Here is a 22,745-nt window from a genome sequence, read left to right on the forward strand (position 1 = left end):
AATTAAGACAGGCTGATTAGAACACCTGCAGCCAATCAAGAAGCTGCTAGAATCAATTAAGGCAGGCTAATCAGGGCACCTGGGTTTTAAAAAGGAGCTCACTTCAGTTTGTGGTGCGTGTGTGAGGAGCTGGGAGCAAGAGGCACTAGGAGCTGAGAGTGAGAACGCGGACTGTTGGAGGACTGAGGTGTACAAGCATTAGCAGACACCAGGAGGAAGGTCCTGTGGTGAGGATAAAGAAGGTGTTGGGAGGAGGCCATGGGGAAGTAGCCCAGGGAGTTGTAGCTGTCGCACAGCTGTTTCAGGAGGCAGTCTAGACAGCTGCATTCCATAGGGCCCTGGGCTGGAACCCAGAGTAGAGGGCGGGCCCGGGTTCCCCCCAAATCCTCCCAACTCCTGGTAGACACAGGAGGAGTCGACCTGGACTGCGGGTTCAGAAGAACGGCCACGCTGAGGGCTGCTGTGAAGCTCCAAGGCGAGCAAATCTGCCAATAAGCGCAAGACCCACCAAGGTAGAGGAGGAACTTTGTCACAGTATGCACAAAAACAATGAGGAGTCCGGTCGCACCTTAAAGACTAACAGATTTATTTGGGCATAAGCTTTCGGACTTCTCATTGATTTTGCTGCAGTTGATTCAGTTTGAGTAGGAGTAGTCATGGGAGAGATTAATGTTAAGGAGAGGTGGGGATCCATTGTCTTATCTCTTTAGGATGTAAAGGCTCTTCTGTCTTGAAGTAGGCAGTCTCTTGTTTCTTGAAACTAGTTTAGCAGTGTGAGTGATTCCGCATCCAGCCCATTCATGTACGGTGACAGTGTAAATGGCCTGGGTAATAACTAACAATTATTCTAACAAACAATAGATTAGGGGAATTATGAGGGTATTTCAATGTTGATTTATTTATTCAAGCAAGTAGATTCTATTCAAACAAATACCATTTTAGCATTGATTTATCATTGATTTTATTAAGAGTAAGTACTGTTACTAACTCTCCATCTTTGTGCTTTAACTATCCTCCTACCAACATGGGTATCTGTGTCCTCAGTTGTTTCAAAGATCCATGCACATTCTGAAAGAAGCGATTTACAATAATGGTGATTTTCCCAGATGGATCTTGCAGGAAAAATAATGATTTTAATAAAGATAGAGATTAAATGGTTCTTCCTTTCTTTTACTCTACTAATAACAAATAAAAATACTTGGATGACACCAGTTGCATAAGCACCACATACAAGAGGGACCCCTTTCACATCATAGTCCTTTGTCACTTGGTCCCTTATTTGTGATGTGCTAATTCAGGTGTGGGCAGACTGCGGCCCATGGGCCGGATCTGGCCCTCGAGTTCCTGCTGGGGAGCAGGATCTGGGGCTTTCCCCGCTCCAGCACTCCAGCTGCAGAGCAGGGTCTGGGGCTGCTCCGCACGGCTCCCAGAAGCAGCGGCATGTCCCCCGACTCTGGCTCCTACATGTAGGGGCAGCCAGGGGGCTCTGCTCCGCACACTGCCCCTGCCCCAAGCGCGGCCCTCGCAGCTCCCATTGGCTGGGAGCTGCAGCCAATGGGAGCTGCAGGGGCAGCGCCTGTGGATGCGGCAACATGTAGCAGACTCTCCTGGCCGGGCCTCCACATAGGAGCCAGAGGGGGGACATGCCACTGCTTCCAGGAGCCGCTTGAGGTAAGTGCCACCCAGAGCCTGCACCCCTGAGCCACCCCCCCACCCCAGCCCTGATCCCCCTTTCACCCTCTGAACCCCTCAGTCCCAGCCTGGAGCACCCTCCTGCACCCCAAACCCTCATCCCCAGAGCCCTCACCCCCCTCTGCCCTCAGCCCTGATCCCCCTCCTGCCTTCTGAACCCCTCCCGCCCCACCCCACCCCACCTCCCAGCCTGGAGCCCCCTCCCGCACCCTGAACTCCTCATTTCTGGCCCCACCCTGGAGCCCACACCTCCAGCCAAAGCCCCCACCCCCTGCTGCACCCCAACCCCATTCATGGCCTGCCATACAATTTCCATACTCAGATGTGGTCCTCTGGTCAAAAAGTTTACCCTCCCCTGTGCTAATTCCCATAAGTTTGAGAAGCCTCCATCCTTATTTGAAATAAGGGGAACTTTTAACTTATGAGCCAGAAACCAGTTGTCCAGTTCATGAGCTCAAAGGGCCAAAGTCAGCTCTGCTGTAAGTAGGAGCAAGGATTTAACTGGAGATTGATCCCGCTTTACTTTGGGGCTGAATTTGGCCTGAAGTGAGTACTTGAGCTATAACGAGAAACTGTCAGAAAAAGGAAAATTTCTTCATTCCCATTTTCCTCTATGTTCCGGATGCTAGAAAAGAGAAGTAGGACTGCACAGGAAGGGAAGCCTCAAGTGGGACCATGTATTTTCATCTCCAAGTGTTTATTAAAATCATAAATTTCCTGCGAGATTGCTCAAGGATAATCGCCATTGTGAGCTAACACATGGAATAACTAAATACAGATCTAGTTTAAAGCAGCTTTAAGAGCTTCAGAGAGCTGATACAAGCAGAGTTTAGTTTGCCTTTTTTCCTTTTCACTTGAAGAACTTGTCTGTCTGTCTCTCCTCTCACCCCCAGTATCTGTAATTTAGGCAGTATTAAACGTGTAGTCTGAAGTGAGTTGTCATGTGGACACTTTTAGTTAACTAAGGGCAGGTCTACACTACAGCCGGGATCGACACTCTGAGATCGATCCACCGGGGGTCGATTTAGCCAGTCTAGTGAAGACCCACCAAATCGAAGCAGATTGCTCTCCATTCGACCCCTGTACTCTACCCCTGATGAGAAGAGTAAGGTAAGTCTATGGGAGAGTTTATAGACCCCGCGGTAACTCAACCTAAGGTTGCGTAGCGTAGGTCAACTTACCTCGGTAGTGTAGACATAGCCTTAGACTTTATAAAAATTACAATTAGCAAGTCTCAAACTTTCACAGTGATGGCCCACATTCCCTCCCACTCACTGTATATTACAGTGGAAAAGGAAGATTAGGAAAGTATTGTATTTTTATCTGTTCTGAATATGATTTTGCAGCCCCTATCATATTAACAGCCAGATCTCCACGCAACACAACGTGGGAACTACTGCTTTCAAAACTTGTCAGGGAATTTTCCATTAGCTTAAACTAATGGTTTTCGAAGAAATATGGTTTGTGTTTTTGGAAACTGTTGTGCTTATATTGTTTGCTCCCAGTTCTAACAACTTTACCTAACAAAATAGAAATTAAATGAGCTGCTGGGACTAACTCTGGTATTTTACATAGAAGCACTTTCTATATCTCCCCTCAGTGAGCCCACTAATGGGTATCATGCCATATATCAACACTTTCTACAAAAGCACAAATTATATTGCTGAGTATTTAAAACTGACAATACCTACATTTCGTGGTGGTGGTATTTTAAGGGTGTTTACGGGGCCTAATGCAAAGCACATTGAAGTTAATGGGATTCTTTCCATTGGCTTCAGTGGGCTTTGGATCAGATCCATAGAGACAAAGGCCAGGTACTCACCTAAAACTTAGCTGCGTCACTCAAGGGAGTAGAAAATTCACACCCCTGAGAGACTTAGTGAAGCTGATGTAAGCCCCGTGCAGACACCGCTAGGTTGACGGAAGATTTATTTCGTCGTCCTATTGCCTCTTAAGGGGGTGGATTCATTACAGTGATAGAAAAAATCCTTCCATCGCCGTAGTAAGTGTTTACCGTACAGCGGCACAGCTACAGTTGTAGCACTTGTAGTGTGGACGTACCCTAACGCTCCTATTTATCTACCAGTATCTGCAGTATGTTCCATCTTTCTATCTAAGATGGGTGAGACATTTTCAAAATGTATGGGAAATGAATTTCGTAAACATTTTAATTTGTGGGTTAGAAGTGAAATACAGTACAGCTACAAAGAACCACACATCTAGAGATTAATACACTAAGACAGCAAGACTGAAGAGTTCCAAGATATGTAAGAGGTATTCTAGGAAGAAGGTGTCACAGTTTGGGGTAACTGCACCTGTATTCCCCTTCTGTGGTCCAGCAAGGGCACCCATTTTTAGGCTTCCAGTTCCCTAGCTATCACCTCTCTTGGGCAAAGACACGTCTTTCTCCCTCCTGACTGGAGCATTCCCAGGTTGCACAGCTCTCTGCCTACACTGTGAATTTCCCAGCAAGTCAAACTGCCTCAGCAGGCCTGCTTTGCCTTCTCCTCAGAGACTGTAAACACTGTAACGTAGAACCTCAGAGTTACGAACACCTCCAGAATGGATTTTGTTTGTAACTCTGAAATGTTTGTAACTCAGAATAAAACATTACGGTTGTTCTTTCAAAAGTTTACAACTGAACATTGACTTAAATACAGCTTTGAAACTTTACTACGAAGAAGAAAAATGCTGCTTTCCCTTTATTTTTTTAGTAGTTTATGTTTAACACTATACTGTATTTTTTTTTTCTCTGTTGCTGCCTGATTGTGTAGAAGGATTGGGGCCTCCCTTAGACAGAAGGACCTGTTTGTCTACTGGATCAGAAAGCAGGCCTTGAGTCAGTTTAAACTCTGGCTATTTAGCCGAAAGTCCTTTTTGGTCTATTGGTATCAAGAGAATCTAGTTTGAACCAGCAAGCCTTTCCAGGTAGTGGTACCTCTTGGGGGAAGTGTTATAACCTGAGTGAATCACCCTACACTGTTTTTAGTTCCTGGTGGGCTGTGGTCACCCTACCCCATGGAATTACATACAAACCCTGGCCCATGGTGATACAGTAATTCAGTAAGGTTTAATTTAATTCAATAAGGTTTGTCCGGGATATTGCAGAAAATTGCCATGTCTGTCACAGAAGGGAAGTAAGGAATGATTAAAAATCTCAATTATTTCTTATTTACATAGTGCTTAGTGCAAACATAACACTTTGCATATAATTTTTAAAGTGACAGGTGTTACAAGCTTGGGGGCTCTTACGGTCTAAGGCCCCAGTCTTGTGAATTGTTGTGCAGGAGTGAACCACCACATCTGCATCTAGCTCTCTTCCAGGATTGGGGCCAAACTAAACAATTTATCTGGCCCCCTGCAGTTTCTGTCGGGTGGCTTTGGTCACACTGTAGCAAAACAAGACTAACTGCTTAAAAATCACTAAGACCCTTTTTTCCCCTCCATCCATGGGTTTTTGCATCATAAATATATCCCACTTCTTTTTTTTTTGCATCATAAATATATCCCATTTTTGCACTAGGGCAAAAATTCCAACATGATAAACCAGCCTTAATTCACCCTCTTATAGTCTAGTCTCCTCTGGGTTGTAATGCTTTGGTCTTATTTGCTTGTTAGGTTTAGTATGGGTGTGGTGCTAGGTTGGGATAAACAGGAGATCAGACGAGATCAGGGGTCCCCAATGCGGTGCCCACGGGCGCAATGGTGCCTGCCGGGGCAGTTATGTGTGCCTGCAGGACACCATGCCGCTGAAATGCCGCTGCTGAGCGCGGCCGCTAGAGAACCGCCAGCTAAAATGCTGCCGAGAAGGATTGCCATTTCTCGGCGGCATTTCCACGACAATCATAGAATATCAGGTTTGGAAGGGACCTCAGGAGGTCATCTAGTCCAACCCCCTGCTCAAAGCAGGACCAATCCCCAACCAAATCATCACAGCCAGGGCTTTGTCAAGCCTGACCTTAAAAACTTCTAAGGAAGGAGATTCCACCACCTCCCTAGGTAACGCATTCCAGTGTTTCACCACCCTCCAAGTGAAAAAGTTTTTCCTAATATCCAACCTAAACCTCCCCCACTGCAACTTGAGACCATTACTCCTTGTTCTGTAATGTGCTACACTGAAAACAGTTTAAATCCATCCTCTTTGGAACCCCCTTTCAGGTAGTTGAAAGCAGCTATCAAATCCCCCCTCATTCTTCTCTTCCGCAGACTAAACAAGCCCAGTTCCCTCAGCCTCTCCTCATAAGTCATGTGTTCCAGTCCCCTAATCATTTTTGTTGCGCTCCGCTGGACGCTTTCCATTTTTTCCACATCCTTCTTGTAGTGTGGGGCCCCAAACTGGACACAGTACTCCAGATGAGGCCTCACCAATGTCGAATAGAGGGGAACGATCACGTCCCTCGATCTGCTGGCAGTGCCCCTACTTATACATCCCAAAATGCCATTGGCCTTCTTGGCAACAACAGCACACTGTTGACTCATATCCAGCTTCTTGTCCACTGTAACCCCTAAGTCCTTTTCTGCAGAACTGCTGCCTAGCCATTCGGTCCCTAGTCTGTAGTGGTGCATGGGATTCTTCCGTCCTAAGTGCAGGACTCTGCACTTGTCCTTGTTAAACCTCATCAGATTTCTTTTGGCCCAATCCTCTAATTTGTCTAGGTCCTTCTGTATCCTACCCCTACCCTCCAGCATATCTAACTCTCCTCTCAGTTTCGTGTCATCTGCAAACTTGCTGAGGGTGCAACCCACACCATCCTCCTGATCATTAAGGAAGATATTGAACAAAACCGGCCCCAGGATCGACCCCTGGGGCACTCCACTTGATACCGGCTGCCAACTAGACATGGAGCCATTGATCACTACCCGTTGAGCCCGACAATCTAGCCAGCTTTCTATCCACCTTATAGTCCATTCATCCAGCCCATACTTCTTTAACTTTCTGGCAAGAATACTGTGGGAGACCGTGTCAAAAGCTTTGCTAAAGTCAAGGAACAACACGTCCACTGCTTTCCCCTCATCCACAGAGCCAGTTATCTCGTCATAGAAGGCAATTAGATTAGTCAGGCATGACTTGCCCTTGGTGAATCCATGCTGACTGTTCCTGATCACTTTCCTCTCTAAGTGCTTCAGAATTGATTCCTTGAGGACCTGCTCCATGATTTTTCCAGGGACTGAGGTGAGGCTGACTGGCCTGTAGTTCCCAGGATCCTCCTCCTTCCCTTTTTTAAAGATGGGCACTACATTAGCCTTTTTCCAGTCGTCCGGGACCTTCCCCGATCGCCATGAGTTTTCAAAGATAATGCCCAATGGCTCTGCAGTCACATCCGCCAACTCCTTTAGCACTCTCGGATGCAGCGCATCCGGCCCCATGGACTTGTGCTCGTCCAGCTTTTCTAAATAGTCCCAAACCACTTCTTTCTTCAGAGGGCTGGTCACCTCCTCCCCATGCTGTGCTGCCCAGTGCAGCAGTCTGGGAGCTGACCTTGTTCGTGAAGACAGAGGCAAAAAAAGCATTGAGTACATTAGCTTTTTCCACATCCTCTGTCACTAGGTAGCCTCCCTCATTCAGTAAGGGGCCCACACTTTGCTTGACTTTCTTCTTGTTGCTAACATACCTGAAGAAACCCTTCTTGTTACTCTTAACATCTCTTGCTAGCTGCAACTCCAGGTGGGATTTGGCCTTCCTGATTTCACTCCTGCATCCCCAAGCAATATTTTTATACTCTTCCCTGGTCATTTGTCCAATCTTCCACTTCTTGTAAGCGTCTTTTTTGTGTTTAAGATCAGCAAGGATTTCACTGTGAAGCCAAGCTGTTCGCCTGCCATATTTACTGTTCTTTCTACACATCAGGATGGTTTGTCCCTGTAACCTCAGTAAGGATTCTTTAAAATACAGCCAGCTCTCCTGGACTCCTTTCCCCCTCATGTTATTCTCCCAGGGGATCATGCCCATCAGTTCCCTGAGGTTGTCAAAGTCTGCTTTTCTGAAGTCCAGGGTCCATATTCTGCTGCTTTCCTTTCTTCCCTGTGTCAGGATCCTGAACTCGATCATCTCATGGTCACTGCCTCCCAGGTTCCCATCCACTTTTGCAGTGCTTCTTTCCACTGCCGCTTCTCAGTGGCGGGGTATCTGGCGCCCACCACAGTCTTCTGTGCTATTCCCACAGAAAGGTTGGGGACCACTGGACTAGATGATCTAGAGGTCCCTCCTGGCATTAAACTCTATGACTCTTGTGCCTCTTAAATTACAGATGAAAATGGCTAATACAGCCCAATCCTGCAAACAATTATGCATATGTTAACTGGTTAAGACTAGATAATATAATAGTCTCTTCTGGCCTTAAACTCTATGAATCTGTGAAACTTTATTACCATTCTTCTCAGTAAAGTTAAACACGTGGGTGTCTGCAGGAGTGGGGCCTAGGTCCTTATGTCCTCCACTGGCAGTGCTGCCTTCCAGCACTTCACTTTAGGTACTATTCTGCAGCTCAGTAGCACTCACTCTTAGAATGTTTTTCCTGATCTTCAGCCTGAATTTCCCCTTTCTTCATTTCATTCTGTTCTATATAGCGTCTTATACCATGCTCATCAGTGTAGTATCTGAGGACTTGCTGATAGTGCATGAAGCAATTGACTACACATCTAAGGGTTGTTGTTTTTCTCTCATCCTCTCCCCAGGGGAGAAGAATGTGCAGTGGAGTGTCCTGTGTTGGTAGGGTTTTAGGGGTTGGATTTTTAAAAATATATATGTTGCTATTTATTTGTTAGAGCAGTTAAAGGACAAAGAATTGCACCTTCCACTTGGAGTGGAAGGTGGTGAGGTTGGTGATGGCCCTTAGTTCCTTGGGGAGTTCATTCCACAGTCATGGACCAGCCCCTGAGAATGTTTTGTCTCCCATTGTTCTCTCTGGGCCCCACCTCAGCTCTCCTTCAGCCCAGCAATACAGCTCTAGCGCTTATTTTCCCAAGATCATTTTTTGTTGCGCTGCCTACGATCAGGGAATGATAGGAGTGAGAGATGGAGATGCTGTATTTGCGTCAGTCTGATGACAGGGCCAGCCTTGGATCTTCCCTTCCTCACACTGTTGGGGATGGTGTCTGTTATAGCTCCTATCCCACTGTAAAAGCTGTGTGTGGACTTAGCTAGGAGTTTGAGCAGGTAACCGATGCAAAAACAGGTCATGGGAGAATTGAGGGGACTTTATGGAATTTAAGTTCCCCAGCCTCTGCACTACAATGAGTGAGGGGGGACCTGGCTATTGCATAATCACAAGGTGTAGTATAGATGGGATTTTAAACAGTTCCTGGCTATGCCAGCTTGCTCCCTAACTATTGGCATGCAGTGCAAAGAGACAAGTCAGAGTTTCCCATGGGTACAGCAGCTGGAGCAGTACATGGAGCGTTAATCTACACCATACACATCCCCTGTCCCTTCACTCCACTGGGCTGTCCCCACTGCTTGAATGTCTCCACTCCAAAAAAAAGGTGTGTTCTTAACTCAGGTTAAAATAGCAGTGAAGACAGACAACTCAGCTTTTAACTCAGCTGAGCAGCCCCCATTAAATCCTATACCAAGGTGACCAAACTGTGGCTCGCCAGCCCCATGCGTCTCTTCTATCGTTCACGTGTGGCTTGTGGCGCCCCCCACAACCTCCCCATTCTCTACCTACCAGACTGGAGGGGGGAAGCTTAGGACCTCTGCCTTGCAGCAGGCTGGTGGGATAGGGGCTTCTGCCCAATAGGGAAGGGGGTCTGGGGACTTCAGCCATGTGGGGCACACTTGCCAAGACGAGCAGGAGTGGGGCTGAAGCCCGGAGTCCTGATAGGTGCTGCCTGTGGGGATGAAGCCCTGAGCCCAGCAGGTGTGCACCGGCTCTTGAAGGGCTACAGCTTGTCACAGGCAGCTCCACGGGTCAGGATGTTTAGCCACCTCTGGCTTATGCTCTAGGAGAGCTTGCAGCTGAATTTAAGTTGCTTGTCAGAGTGAAAACTGGGTTACCTTCGCGCTGCGATTTTAAGGAGGTGCGCAGAGGTGCTGGAACAATTTTTATAGTGGGGGTGCTGAGAGCCCTTGAACCAAACTGTAAAACCTATTTACAAAGGAAACCATTTCAAGCCCCGGGGGTGCGGCAGCACCCACAGCCCCCCGAGCTCCAGCACCTACAGAGCTGCCTAAGGCGGCTGAGCCAGCGCCTTACAAACTCGCTTTCCCGGCCGTGTAGACAGCAACATGTGCCTCAGACCGCCGGGCCAGGGCAGGGGATCGGGGCGCCTGCTGGGCTGACCTGTGCGGGGCTTTGGGAGCCCAAGGCAGGGGGCCCTGGCGGGCCGGGCCGGGGGTACAGACTGGAAGGCGCGGGCAGAGCGTGCGGGGGCTTCTGGAGGCAGCGATGGGGAGGCAGCTGCCGGGGCCGGGGGATCCCGGGCCCTGCTCCGCGAGCTTCCCCCGCCGCGTCCCCCGGCGCCGCGGCCAGGGTTTGTCATAATGCGGGCGGGCCCCGGGCGGCTGCATTGCGGGCTCGGCGCGGGGGGGCGGCCGGCCGGGGGCGGCCCAACCCGAGCGCTGTTTACCTGGACACGTGCTGGCGGCGGCCGGGCCTGGGGCGCCGGGGCCCCGCGCGGCGCGGGCCGGAGGTGCGGGGCGGGGGCGGCGCGGGGCTCTGCGGCAGGGGGAGCAGCGCGCCCCTCCCAGCCCTGCCGCGGCTGCTCCCGGAGGTAGGTGCGCTCGGCGCGGCTGCTGCCGCCCGGCGCGGGGAGGGACCCGCGCCCTTTGTCTCGCCGGGCGGCGCGCGGCGGCTGCCCCGGGGAAGCCGGAGCGGAGGCGGCGGCGGCGGCCGGGCCCGGGGTCCTGCGCGCGGGGAGCCGGCGGGGCGCGAGGCGGGGGCGCGGCGCCGGGGCGGCCGGAGACCTGTTGCTGCCCAGCCCCCGCCCGGCGGCGCGCCCGGAGGGTCTGTGAGGGGCCGGGCGGGGGTTTGGCGGCGGGCGGCCGGTCTGAGGCGTCGCGGAGGCGCCGAGCCGGCTCTCGGCGGGGCTGCTGGCTCTGGAGCGGCTGCCCCGGGCCGCGCGCGGTGGGAGCCCGGCCCGGCTCGGCTCGGCTCGGCACCCGGGGCAGGCTCCCGCCCGGCGGCTCGGGGCGCTCGCCCAGGGAACCCCCGGACTTGAGCGGCTGCCGCTCGGTGACTGGGGCCAGGCCCCGGCCGGGAGCGTGGGGACATGAGGCGGAGCGAGGCGGGATCCGCTGGGCAGCGGGAGCCCGGCCCCTGTTCGCGGAGTCGCTTCATTGGCGCGGCAGCTGGGGGCCCACACGCCTCATTCGGACTTCTCCCGGGTTTGGGGCGCTTCACTGAGCTTTGCTGGCTCTCCGTCCCGGGGTGGTGCGGACAGAGGCGCTGCTCGCCGGGGCAGGGACCCGGCAAGCCGCGCTTGCAGCCGGGTGGCGGGCTCTGCTGCGCCCCGCCCCGGGCCCCGAGGAGCTGGTCCAGGCGCTTGGGGTGGCCCTGGGTTCAGCCTGACTGTAAAGGCTGGGAGGTTTCCCGGTGCCGGCGCGGGGTGATGTCATGATTCCAGCTCGCGATTGGCGTGAGCCGCTCACATGAGCGCTTGGCTGAGGGACGGTGCGTGAAGCCCGCCGAGAAGGAAATGGGGGGCAGGCTTTGGCTAGCTGCAATTGTAAAGATTATTGTAGCGGTCCTGTTATGAGACAGTGAGAAGCTGCAGCTCCCACCAGCTCCCTTAGTGATTTATTTTTGAGAGTTCTTTGTAAAAGGAGGACACGGTGTCTTATTTTTTCATGTTTTCCTTGCAGGACAGCTGGATTTACAGCTGTAGGTGGTGGTGTTTGCATTTAAGCTGACTTAGTTGCACCGTTACCCATGCATGTTAACGGGGGAATGACATTCCTTCTTACAGAGTATAATTTAATGGTGGTGGTGTGCGCAGGCAGAGGGGAAAGATGCTGTGCTTTCGGACTGCGACATCTGCATGCTTATGAAAATCTCCTGAGGATGGTGATGGTGATGATGGGGTAATTCCGTTGTTGTAGATTTCCTTTTGGCTAGTTAAGAATATAACCTAGAGGTGTTTAAAAAGTCTCATCTAAGGTTCCGATGTAGCTGAAAAGAAAAGGAACTTTATATCTATAGCTATCTATGTATAATAACAGTGAAATTTTCAGTATAAAAGTTAAATTACCAGTGAGAGCTTAAATAAAAATTAATTTGTTGTAGGACCATAGACAAAGGTATACAACTTTAAGTAATGTTTCATAGTAGCAGCCGTGTTAGTCTGTATCCGCAAAAAGAAAAGGAGTACTTGTGGCACTCAGATTGTACCATGTAGCTTTTAAGTTCAGTAGTTCAGTATTAATTCCCTTTCATTTTTTATTCCTTTGTGATTTGCCAATAGGTCCCCAATACATTTGTTGTGGGAATGCCCTTGGGCTCTTGTCAATTACAAATGGAACTGAAAAGGAGTACTTGTGGCACCTTAGAGACTAACAAATTTATGTGAGCAGAAGCTTTTGTGAGCTACAGCTCACTTCGTCGGACGCATGCAGTGCGGGGGGGGAATGGAACGGAAGCTTTCATCCTGAACTAGTAATGCAGCTGCAGATCACTTTATTAGGGAACACACATTATTTAAATAAATAATTATAACTTGCAATATTATTTGATATGGGTTCTTATTTAAATAATATAAACTAGAAAAAGCTGCCTCAAACACCAATATGGGAGACATCCAATAGTCACTAAGGAGTTAAGACATGCCCCCTATATGTTTAGTAGTTTGTATAATTTTTGTTTCTATAGTGATGGCAAAGTTTGAAATAATGAGAATAGTGTTTTCACTACATTTAAAAGTGTAGCAGTTTAATGGCTTTTTTTGAGTGCATGAATGAATCCTTAATGTTTGATAGTGCATTCAGGCATTTTGTCTGTTCAAAGATTGTTTTTGTTTAATGCTGATTGAGAGTCTGCTGAATGCTGAGGTGTTTAGCTAGCATCATTTGTGTTTTTCATATTATCAATAATTAGGGGTGTGTGTGTGTGTGTGTATTGGGAGGATGTTCTGAAGTAGTTGAATGTATTAGTTTACCAAAATTAGAACAAGATTTGTACAGAGAGAGAGAGAGAGACTCTGTGGTTGCAACCTCCTTTGTTTATTCAAAATAATGTAAAAACCATTTCCAGAAGGAGGCAAGTATTTATCATGTTCTCATTGCATTTGTGTAAGAAAACAAAAGTTGTACAAGTAAACTTCAGTGTCAAATGACACTGGGTAACCGTGAGCATCTGTGTTCTTCTTTTGCATGAAATAGGATTACAAGGAAACCCCGAGTATATTTTAAATATTTTTTGCAGGCCTGCCCCTGGCTGTTTTATTGAGTCATTGCTGGTCTCACATTTTTAAAGATTCCCTTTCTCCAGTAAATATAGAGCTAAACAATTTATTTAAATCGCTTTTAGGACTCTAAGACATGCAATGAATAGAGCTAGAAACTTGGGATTTCCCTCTTTAATAAAATTGCTCCTTACAAACCACTTCCATTTGAGAATAAAGCTTAAATTTCAAGAGATTAATATAAAAATTGGTCAAAGTATTTTAATGACTTCACACAACATATTGTAGAAGTTAGTTGGTGAACTTTCTCAAGTGTTCAGAGTAGCAGCCGTGTTAGTCTGTATTCGCAAAAAGAAAAGAAGTACTTGTGGCACCTTAGAGACTAACCAATTTATTTGAGCATAAGCTTTTGTGAGGTGAGCTGTAGCTCACGAAAGCTTATGCTCAAATAAATTGGTTGGTCTCTAAGGTGCCACAAGTACTCCTTTTCTTTTCTCAAGTGTAAAACTGTACGTAGGACTCCCGATTTAAATATTTATATAATTGTGGCACCCATGGGCCCCTGATGTGAAATAAAGAGCCCCGGAGGAGAAGACTGAGTACCTGTAGCTGTGTGGGGCTGCCATGACAATAATGCAAGAGCCTAATACACAAAAGAAAGCTCACTGCAAATGTGAATAACTGAGCTGAGTGCTCTGAAAAACTTAAATTGAAAGCTGTAAATAAGAGATGAAATCCTGGTCCCATTGACTTCTATGGGGGGTTTCACCCAAGGTGTTTAGATTCATTCAACCTATAATAAATTCAGGGCAAACTTCCTTTCAGGTTCTGTTATCCAATGCAAACATCAGCTTTTGGTGTTAAACAGAGTATTTTATATAACAGATTATTCAATCCCTTCCAAAATATTTCAAAGTATAAAAAGTTAGTGCTTGGATATTATGCTCCAGAAACATCCAAAGCACTAAAAGCATAGGGCTGAGTGATATCCCTCACACTGTTTGGTACACTAAAATAGAAGTGTTTTTCAAAGCTACAAGATGAATATGGAGAAGTCTCCTAGTAAAACACAGACGTACAGCCTCTGAATTTGTGCTGGTTTTAAGTATTTTGTCATCCTCTTGAAATAGCTAGGCAGCCACAGTTTTATTTTAACTACAGACTTTTTTTCTCCTGCTGATAATAGCTCATCTTAACTAATTAGCCTCTTACAGTTTGTATGGCAACTTCCACTTTCTCTGTATGTGTGTGTGTGTATATATATATAGGGGTGTGTGTGTGTGTGTGTGTGTGTGTATATATATATATTTTCTTACTATATGTTCCATTCTATGCATCCGATGAAGTGGGCTGTAGCCCACGAAAGCTTATACTCTAATAAATTTGTTAGTCTCTAAGGTGCCACAAGTACTCCTGTTCTTTTTACATAGTCAATCTGCTTCTTCTAGTTTTAGGTCCAGATTTATAACAGTATTTAGGCATTACTGCACTCAGTGTCGCAATTCCTAGCAGATTTAGGAGCCTAAATCTCATTTTCAGAAATCTACAGTTGATGGTATTTAGGCTCCTAAGTGCCTAAATCCCTGTTGATGAGATTTAGGTTCCTAAACCAGCTAGGCCTTGCATCTTTGAGTGAAGCAACTCCTAAAATCTGAGCCTTAGTGCTTTAAGGTGCAAATAGATTGAAGCTGCAGCAGGTACCTGCTTGCAGCAGGTACCTGCTTACAGCAGCTATGAACAGCACAACTAAACTTTTCTTCATTATGCAGTGTAAGCTGATGGGCTGACCATCACACTCCAGACAATGGCTGAGTTCCAGTTCCTTTGCCCAGGGCTCTTCATAGAAACATAGAAATGTAGGGCTGGAAGGGACCTTGAGGGTCATTAAGTCTAGTCCCCTGCGCTGTGGCAGGACCAAGTAGACATAGACCATCCCTGACAAGTTTTTTGTCCAACCTGTTCTTAAAAACCTCCAATGATGAGGATTCCACAATCTTCCTTGGAATCCTTTTTCAGAATTACCTTTATAGTTAGAAAGTTTTTCCTAATAGCTAACCTAAACGTCCCTTGCTGCAGTGTAGACTAAGTCCATTCCTAGTCATGGAGAACAATTGTTCACTGTGTTCTTTATAACAGCCCATAAGATATTGGAAGACTGTTATCAGGTTGTCCCTCAGTCGTCTTTTCTCAAGACTAAACATGTACAGTTTTTTCAGCTTTTCCTCGTAGGTGAGGTTTTCTAAACCTTTTATCTTTTTTGTTGCTCACCTGTGGACTCTTTTTTCAGTTTGTCCACAAGCTTCCTAAATTGTTATGCCCAGAATTGGACACAGTACTCCAACTGGGGCCTCAACAGTGCTGAGTAGAGTGGGACAATTACATTCTGTGTCTTACATGCAACACTCCTATTAATACACCCCAGAATCATATTAGTCTTTTTTTTGCAATTGCATCACATTGACGACTCATATTCGGTTTGTGGTCCACTATAACCCCCAGACTCCTTTCAGCAGTACTATCACCTAGACAGTTATTCTCCGTTTTGTAGTTGTGCATTTGATTTTTCCTTTGTAGGTGAAGTGCTTTGCACTTGTCTTTATTGAATTTTCATCGTGCTGAATTCAGACCAATTCTCCAATTTGTCATGAATTTTAAACCTGTCCTCCAAAGTACTTACAACCCCTCCCGGTTTGGTCTCATCTGCAAATTTTATAAGCATACTTTGTTAACTTAGAACCTAAGATTCAAAACAGATCAACCCAAACAGTCTCGCGGCCCCCAGAACCATGTCCAGCCCTTAGCTGGGAAGGTCTATAAAGCCCAGGAGACTAGGCTTCTCCCTCCTCTCAGGAGTCTGACAAGTGTAGAGAGTCCCTTCCGTGATCCTGAATCTGTTCTGTCTGCTCCCCTTCCTAAAGGTATGTCTGCCCAGCAAAGGAAGTTGTGATTATAGCAGGAGTAAGCTAGCTTTAATCTAGCTACTGAGGGTATCAAAGTAGTGAAAATGTGGCAGCAAGACTTCACAGTGGGCTAGCCACCCCAGTACAGCTCCACCAAGGACCCTGCGTACATACTTGGGTTGCTAGCTTGTGCTGTAGCCTATGCCGCCACAGACTAGCAACCTGAGTGTGTACCATGGCTCCTCAGCAGGGCTGTACTGGGGCAGCTAGCCCACACTGCCTCATGTTCACTACTATTGTTACCCATGCTAGCAAGATTAAGGCTGGAGTGGATGTGCCTACGCACTCTACAATCACACCTTCACTTGCAGTGTGACATACCTAAGGCTATGTCTACCCTGCAATTAAAAACCGTGGCTGGCCTGTGCTAGCTGACTCAGACTCAGGGGGCTTGGGCTGTGGGGTTGTTTAATTGCAGTGTAGATGTCTGGACTTGGTCTGGAGCCCAGGCTCTATGACCCTGAAAGGTGGGAGAGTCCCAGAGCTCACGCTGCAGCCAAAACCGGATTGTCTACACCTGTAGATGGCCAGTTGCAGTGTAGATATACCCTAAGAGGCAGAAAAGCCTTATATGAAAATTTGTGTAAGGCACATGACTAGGAGCAGGTGAGTGACCTATAACTACAGTTCCTAGTTGTACAGGAATGTGCACACTTGCCCCAAGGCACTGCTACGCTTAGGGTTATACACCTATCCAGACATATCGACAGTTGGAGGTTCACTCAGATCTTAGAATCTGAAGTACAGAATCCATCTAAATTTATTCTGTGTGATGTTGGGGAATACTGTCCAGAGGAGCAAATACTTGTGAAAACCGTTCATTATCTATTGTTGTTATCCTATTGATATCCCTAATTCAGTCTATTTAAATTCTTTTACGTAAGACCTGGTGATACTAATATTGTGCTAACAAAATTGCTACTGTTATATTCACAAGCATTTGTTCCTCCAGAGAGAATTCCTCAGGGGCAGTCAGTCCAGATGGAATTCACAGGGATCTGTATAGAAGTGTTTTGCAAGTCTTTTAAGGTAAATTGCAGGGTAATCTATCATTTAGGGCCCTATCAAATTCATATTCTATTTTGGTCAATTTTATGGTCATAGACTTTTAAAAATCCTCAGTTTCACAGTTTCAGATATTTACATCTTAAATTTCATGGTTATAACCATGGGGGTTCCGATCCAAAGAGTGTTGTGGGGAGGTCGCATTATTGCACCCTTACTTCTGCGCTGCTGCTGATGGAGGTGCTGCCTTCAGAGCTGGACAGCCAGAGAGCAGCGGGCCATGGTATAGCGGGTCATCGCTTGTTGGGCAGGGGCAGGGCTAGCCTTACGGGCATGTGACTGCCCAGGGCCTCGTGGCCAGGGGACGCTGTGGTTCCCTTTTTACCACCCCCCCCCCGACCCCACTTCCCCAGCTAGTCCAAGGCCCTTTATATGCCTGAGTGCTGGATCCGGAGCTGGGGAGGGCAGAGCTGAGGGCAAGGGTGCCAAACCTTTGTGGAAGTTGGGGGCCTGTATAGGCTGTAGCCACAGAGCTTCTTACGATCAAGGGAGGTTCCCAGATGTGGGTCTGACCTGGCCCAGATAGCAGCCCCTGCAGGAGAAGAGGAAGTCTGGACTAGCAGATGGAGCCCGGCACATGGTAGGAGCCCCAGCTGTCGTGCCCCTGGTCCTGCCCGTCCCCGGCAGATTTCATAGTGAAGACCAGTTTCACGGTCCGTGATGCTTTTTTCATAGTCTTGAATTGGGTAGGGCCCTATCTATAATACAGGAGCAAAGACCGAGTAGTATTGTAGTAAACTGTCCTCCATTGGCCCCAAGCATGTGTTAGATGATCTAATGCTGCATGTCTTGATCTGCTTGCTTTATTAGTTTCTGGAAAACAGAGGGAAAAAATCCTAATGTCCATAAAAAATGGTGCTGTGATCAAACCCCAGTTACCACTGGTGGATTCCTTTGGCTGCAGGGCACACTGTCAGTTAAGAGTTTTGGAAGTTGAACACGAGCATTTGAGTTGCTAGTAGGCAGCAGTGTTCGCTTCACATTGTTTTAATAGTTGGGTAACAGTTGAGCCTCAAACCTGAGATGGAACCTCCTGTGGAAAACTGTTGATTCTTATAATCCAAGCTCCCATCAGGAGGAGTGGTGCCTGTATCTTAATTTGTACAAAGTGCTGTCTCATAGCGTCTGGTTTGAGAGGCACTGCAGAAGGTTTCTTCATTTTTTTATTAAATTAGAGGTAGCCTTAAGGACAGAAATAGCATATTTAGAACACTGCACTACTCAATACCAGCAGCTCTTTCTTGCAGAGCAGGTGAGTGAGACATGGATTCATAGAATTGCAGGACTGGAAAGGGCCTCAAGAGGTCATCTAGTCCAGTCCCCTGCACTCATGGCAGGACTAAGTATTATCTAGACCATCTGTGACAGGTGTTTGTCTAACCAGCTCTTAAAAATCTCCAAGGATGCAGATTCCACAACCTCCCTGGGCAATTTATTCCAGGGCTTAACCGCCTGACAGTAGGAAGTTTTTCCTGATGTCCAACTTAAATCGCCCTTGCTGCTATTTCAGCCCATTGCTTCTTGTCCTATCCTCAGAGGTTAACAAGAACAATTTTTCTCCCTTCTCCTTGTAACAACCTTTTATGTACTAGAAAACTGTATCGTATCCCCTCTGAGTCTTCTCTTTTCCAACTGAACAAACCCAATTTTTTCAATCTTCCCTCATAGGTCATGTTTTCTAGACCTTTAATCATTTTTGTTGCTCTTTTCTGGACTTCCTTCAGTTTGTCCACATCCTTCCTGAAATGTGGCGCCCAGAACTGGACACAATACTCCAGTTGAGGCATAATCAGTGTGGAGTAGAACGGAAGAATTACTTCTCCTGTCTTGTTTACAACAGTCCTGATAATACATCCCAGAATAATGTTTGCTTTTTTGCAGCAGCAGTGTTAAACAGTTCATATTTAACTTGTGATCCACTATGATCCCCAGATCCTTTTCTGTAATACTCCTTCCTTGGCCGTCATTTCCCATTCTCAACTTCTTCATAACATGGATCATATCTTAAGAGTGTCTGTCAGCCAACCCTCATCCAGTTCACAATGGCACAGAATCCCTGTAGCAGCTGCAGCAATTGCTTTAAATGGAAGAGTAGCATTAGAATAGTACTGAAAGGGTTTTAGCTACCTATAATGCAGGGGTACCTGCAAATAGGATGGATGCCAACACCATGTGACCAGCTCTTTCCAGACATTGGAATAGGCAGTTTAACAGTAAATGTACTTTCACCATCTTAGCGGAGATATGTGCAAGCATAAATTACTAAGATCTTTTAAAATAACATAAAAAGTTTGAATATCAATCTTTCCTCTACTACAGGGGTGGGGAACATCTGGTCCACAGGCCAGATCCGGCTCTCTACTTAATTTAATCTGGACTGCGGCAAGTCTTCTGGGTGGAGGGGCCATCAGGGAACTGTGGCCAATGGGAGCTGTAGGGGCGGCGCCTGCGGGTGTGGGCAGCATGCCTGTTACAGAGCCCCTTGGCTGCCCCTCCATCTAGGGGCTGGACATGCTGGGCACTTCCGGGAACAGCGTGGGGCCAGGGCAGGTAGGGAGGCCAGGTGTCCGGTTTTCAACCAGAACACCCAGTCGAAAAGGGATCCTGCCGGCTCCGGTCCGGTCAGCGCCACCAACTGGGCCATTAAAAGTCCAGTTGGCGGTGCTGTGGAGCTTAGGCAGGCTAGTCCCTACCTGTCCTGGCTCCACGCTGCGCCCCAGAAGCAGCCATCAGGTCCAGCTCCTAGGCTGGGAGGCAGGGGGGATGCCTACTGGAACCTTGATTCTTAACAAGCCATTTCAATCTGTCTGTAGCCACATAAGCCTGCTGCCTGATTATAGCAACATTACATGTAAGGCATTTTGAAGTTTCCACTATGTAGGAGCTTTATTATGGCTATTTACATGACAAAATTATTCATCTGGAAAAATGGCTGTGTGGAGGATGGCACCCCGGGTTCTCTATTAACTATTAATGATACCTAATAGACATATTTTCATATCAGTATTGCCAGTGACCTAGAGCTATTGGAAGGTTTAATTCCACTTCCTGTCGTACTCAGGAAATTTAATGTCTCTGAATTGCCAACGAACGAACCATTATTTTGCAGCCTCTATGAACACAACTAGCCAGAGCCCTGGTGAGACACTAAAGGGAATAGCAATCACCTCGGCTAGGAGAACAAGAGAAATGGCGGCTCTGATGGCATATCCCCCTACAGAGTATTCTCTCAGGACAAGGTTACGCTCAGGCCACATCCAAAATTCATCCCTAAGGTAACCTCCCTGTTCCACATGAACCAATTGATTCACCTTCCAATTTTCTACCCGAAGCCTCACTGTGATAACAGGGAGGCTGTATTACACACAGTAGAGGTCAGGAGAACCCTAGCTTTTTACCTGAATAGGACAAAGGCTTTCTGGAAGTCTCCTATGCTTTTCCTATGCTATTACGGAAAGATCCAAGGGCTCAGCAATATCAGCCCAGAGGCTTTCTAAGTGTGTCTCGAACTGCATTAGACAATGTTGTTAGGGTTGCAATATGACCCGTCCAGACAGTATTCGCACACTCTCCATGAGGTCGATCTCTTCATCTGTTGCTGCCTTCAAGAATGTCCCTATCTCAGAAATCTGTAGCATGGTGACGTGGCTGTCAGTCCACACCTTTGCAGAACACTGTGATCACTGGGGACTCCCCTTCCAATGCCATCTTTGGCTCCACAGTATTGTCATATGTAACTGACCTGACTCCGAAGCCCCAGCCCTCTGGTAGGGATACTGCTCGGGAGTCCCCACAATGGAACAGCCATGGGACACTACTCCAAGAAGAAGTTGTTGTTCACCTTGTGCATAAGGACATAAGCAGTAACGATGGTTCTTCAAGATGTGTTCCACAACCCAGCCTCTTCCCCTCTACTCCAGAGTTCTTGTCAATGACTCTACTTTAGAGAAAGAACTGAGGGGGGTTAGTCTGCACATGCTGACTAGCTTCGTGGCAGGGCACGGGGGGAGACAGCGCATGTGCGGGCCTAACGGACCTGCTACCGAAGTTCTCCAGTCAGCAGTGCAGGGACACAAGCACACCTACAGTGGAGCACCCATAGAGAGAGATGTCTCAAAGAACCATCGTTACTGCACAAGGCAAGTAACTTCTTCATCAGGATACAGTTCTACAGTCTATACTTCAGACTCCTTGTAAGTCAAACTGTGCCCTTGAGCAGTGCAAATGTTGGGTGCCCCTGTGGAGCCCTGTCCAGAGATTTGAGTAGAGGCTGCTTGGGAAACCTGGATACTATTACAGGGATTGCCGCTCGCTGTCTGTGGGTATGTCTACACTACAAAGAAAAACCCATGGCTGGCCTGTGCCAGCCAGCTTGGACTTGCGGGACTCAGACTGCAGGGCTGTTTCACTGCTGTGTACGCTTCCGGGCTCAGGCTGGAGCCCGAGCTCTGGGACCCTCCCACTTTGTAGGCCACCCATGGGTGTCCAGTTGCTGTGTATACATACCCTGTGAGACCTGGGAAAAGCCACTTCCTCCCTTTGTGTCTGTTTCCCCATCTGTATAATGGGGATAATGATAGTGATAGTCTGCAGATGAAAGATATTATGGAAGATCCAAGTATCCTTATCTGATGGATCAGGAAAGGGGTGGGTTTGGACCAGTTTTTAAGAAAAAACACAGGATAAATTCTTGAAGGCTAGCATAGAACCTACCTCTGAACAACATAATGATCCACAGAGGCCTGCCTACCAACATTACAAAAAAAAAGGATTCTAGGTGGACTCCTCCTGAAGGTCGAAACAGCAGACTGGACTTCTACATAGAGTGCTTCCGCCGACGTGCACGGGCTGAAATTGTAGAAAAGCAGCATCACTTGCCCCATAACCTCAGCCGTGCAGAACACAATGCCATCCACAGCCTCAGAAACAACTCTGACATCATAATCAAAAAGGCTGACAAAGGAGGTGCTGTTGTCATCATGAATAGGTCGGAATATGAACAAGAGGCTGCTCAGCAGCTCTCCAACACCACTTTCTACAAGCCATTACCCTCTGATCCCACTGAGAGTTACCAAAAGCATCTACAGCATTTGCTCAAGAAACTTCCTGAAAAAGCACAAGATCAAATCCGCACAGACACACCCCTGGAACCCCGACCTGGGATATTCTATCTACTACCCAAGATCCATAAACCTGGAAATCCTGGGCGCCCCATCATCTCAGGCATTGGCACCCTGACAGCAGGATTGTCCGGCTATGTAGACTCACTCCTCAGGCCCTACGCTACCAGCACTCCCAGCTACCTTCGAGACACCACTGACTTCCTGAGGAAACTACAATCCATTGGTGATCTTCCTGATAACACCATCCTGGCCACTATGGATGTAGAAGCCCTCTACACCAACATTCCACACAAAGATGGACTACAACCCATCAAGAACACTATCCCCGATAATGTCACGGCTAACCTGGTGGCTGAACTTTGTGACTTTGTCCTTACCCATAACTATTTTACATTTGGGGACAATGTATACCTTCAGATCAGCGGCACTGCTATGGGTACCCGCATGGCCCCACAGTATGCCAACATTTTTATGGCTGATTTAGAACAACGCTTCCTCAGCTCTCGTCCCCTAACGCCCCTACTTTACTTGCGCTATATTGATGACATCTTCATCATCTGGACCCATG

At 47.5% G+C, this 22,745-nt stretch overlaps 1 protein-coding gene across 4 annotated transcripts in view; it reads left to right on the forward strand.

The window, feature by feature from the left end:
- The window catches only part of CAMTA1 (calmodulin binding transcription activator 1), a 913,014-nt gene that overhangs the window by 829,801 nt on the left and 60,468 nt on the right, over positions 1-22,745 (forward strand). Inside the window, exon 1 of one of the 4 annotated variants that reach the window (XM_043531568.1) lies at positions 10,328-10,404. The exons of 2 other annotated variants lie outside the window; for them this stretch is intronic. The gene's annotated coding sequence lies outside the window, so the exon portion shown is untranslated. Of the gene's footprint in view, positions 1-10,327; positions 10,405-22,745 lie in introns of those variants that run through there. One more of the 4 variants, XM_043531566.1, reaches the window with a different exon arrangement.

Source organism: Chelonia mydas, chromosome 18 (genome assembly GCF_015237465.2).
Source record: "Chelonia mydas isolate rCheMyd1 chromosome 18, rCheMyd1.pri.v2, whole genome shotgun sequence".
NCBI lineage: Eukaryota > Metazoa > Chordata > Testudines > Cheloniidae > Chelonia > Chelonia mydas.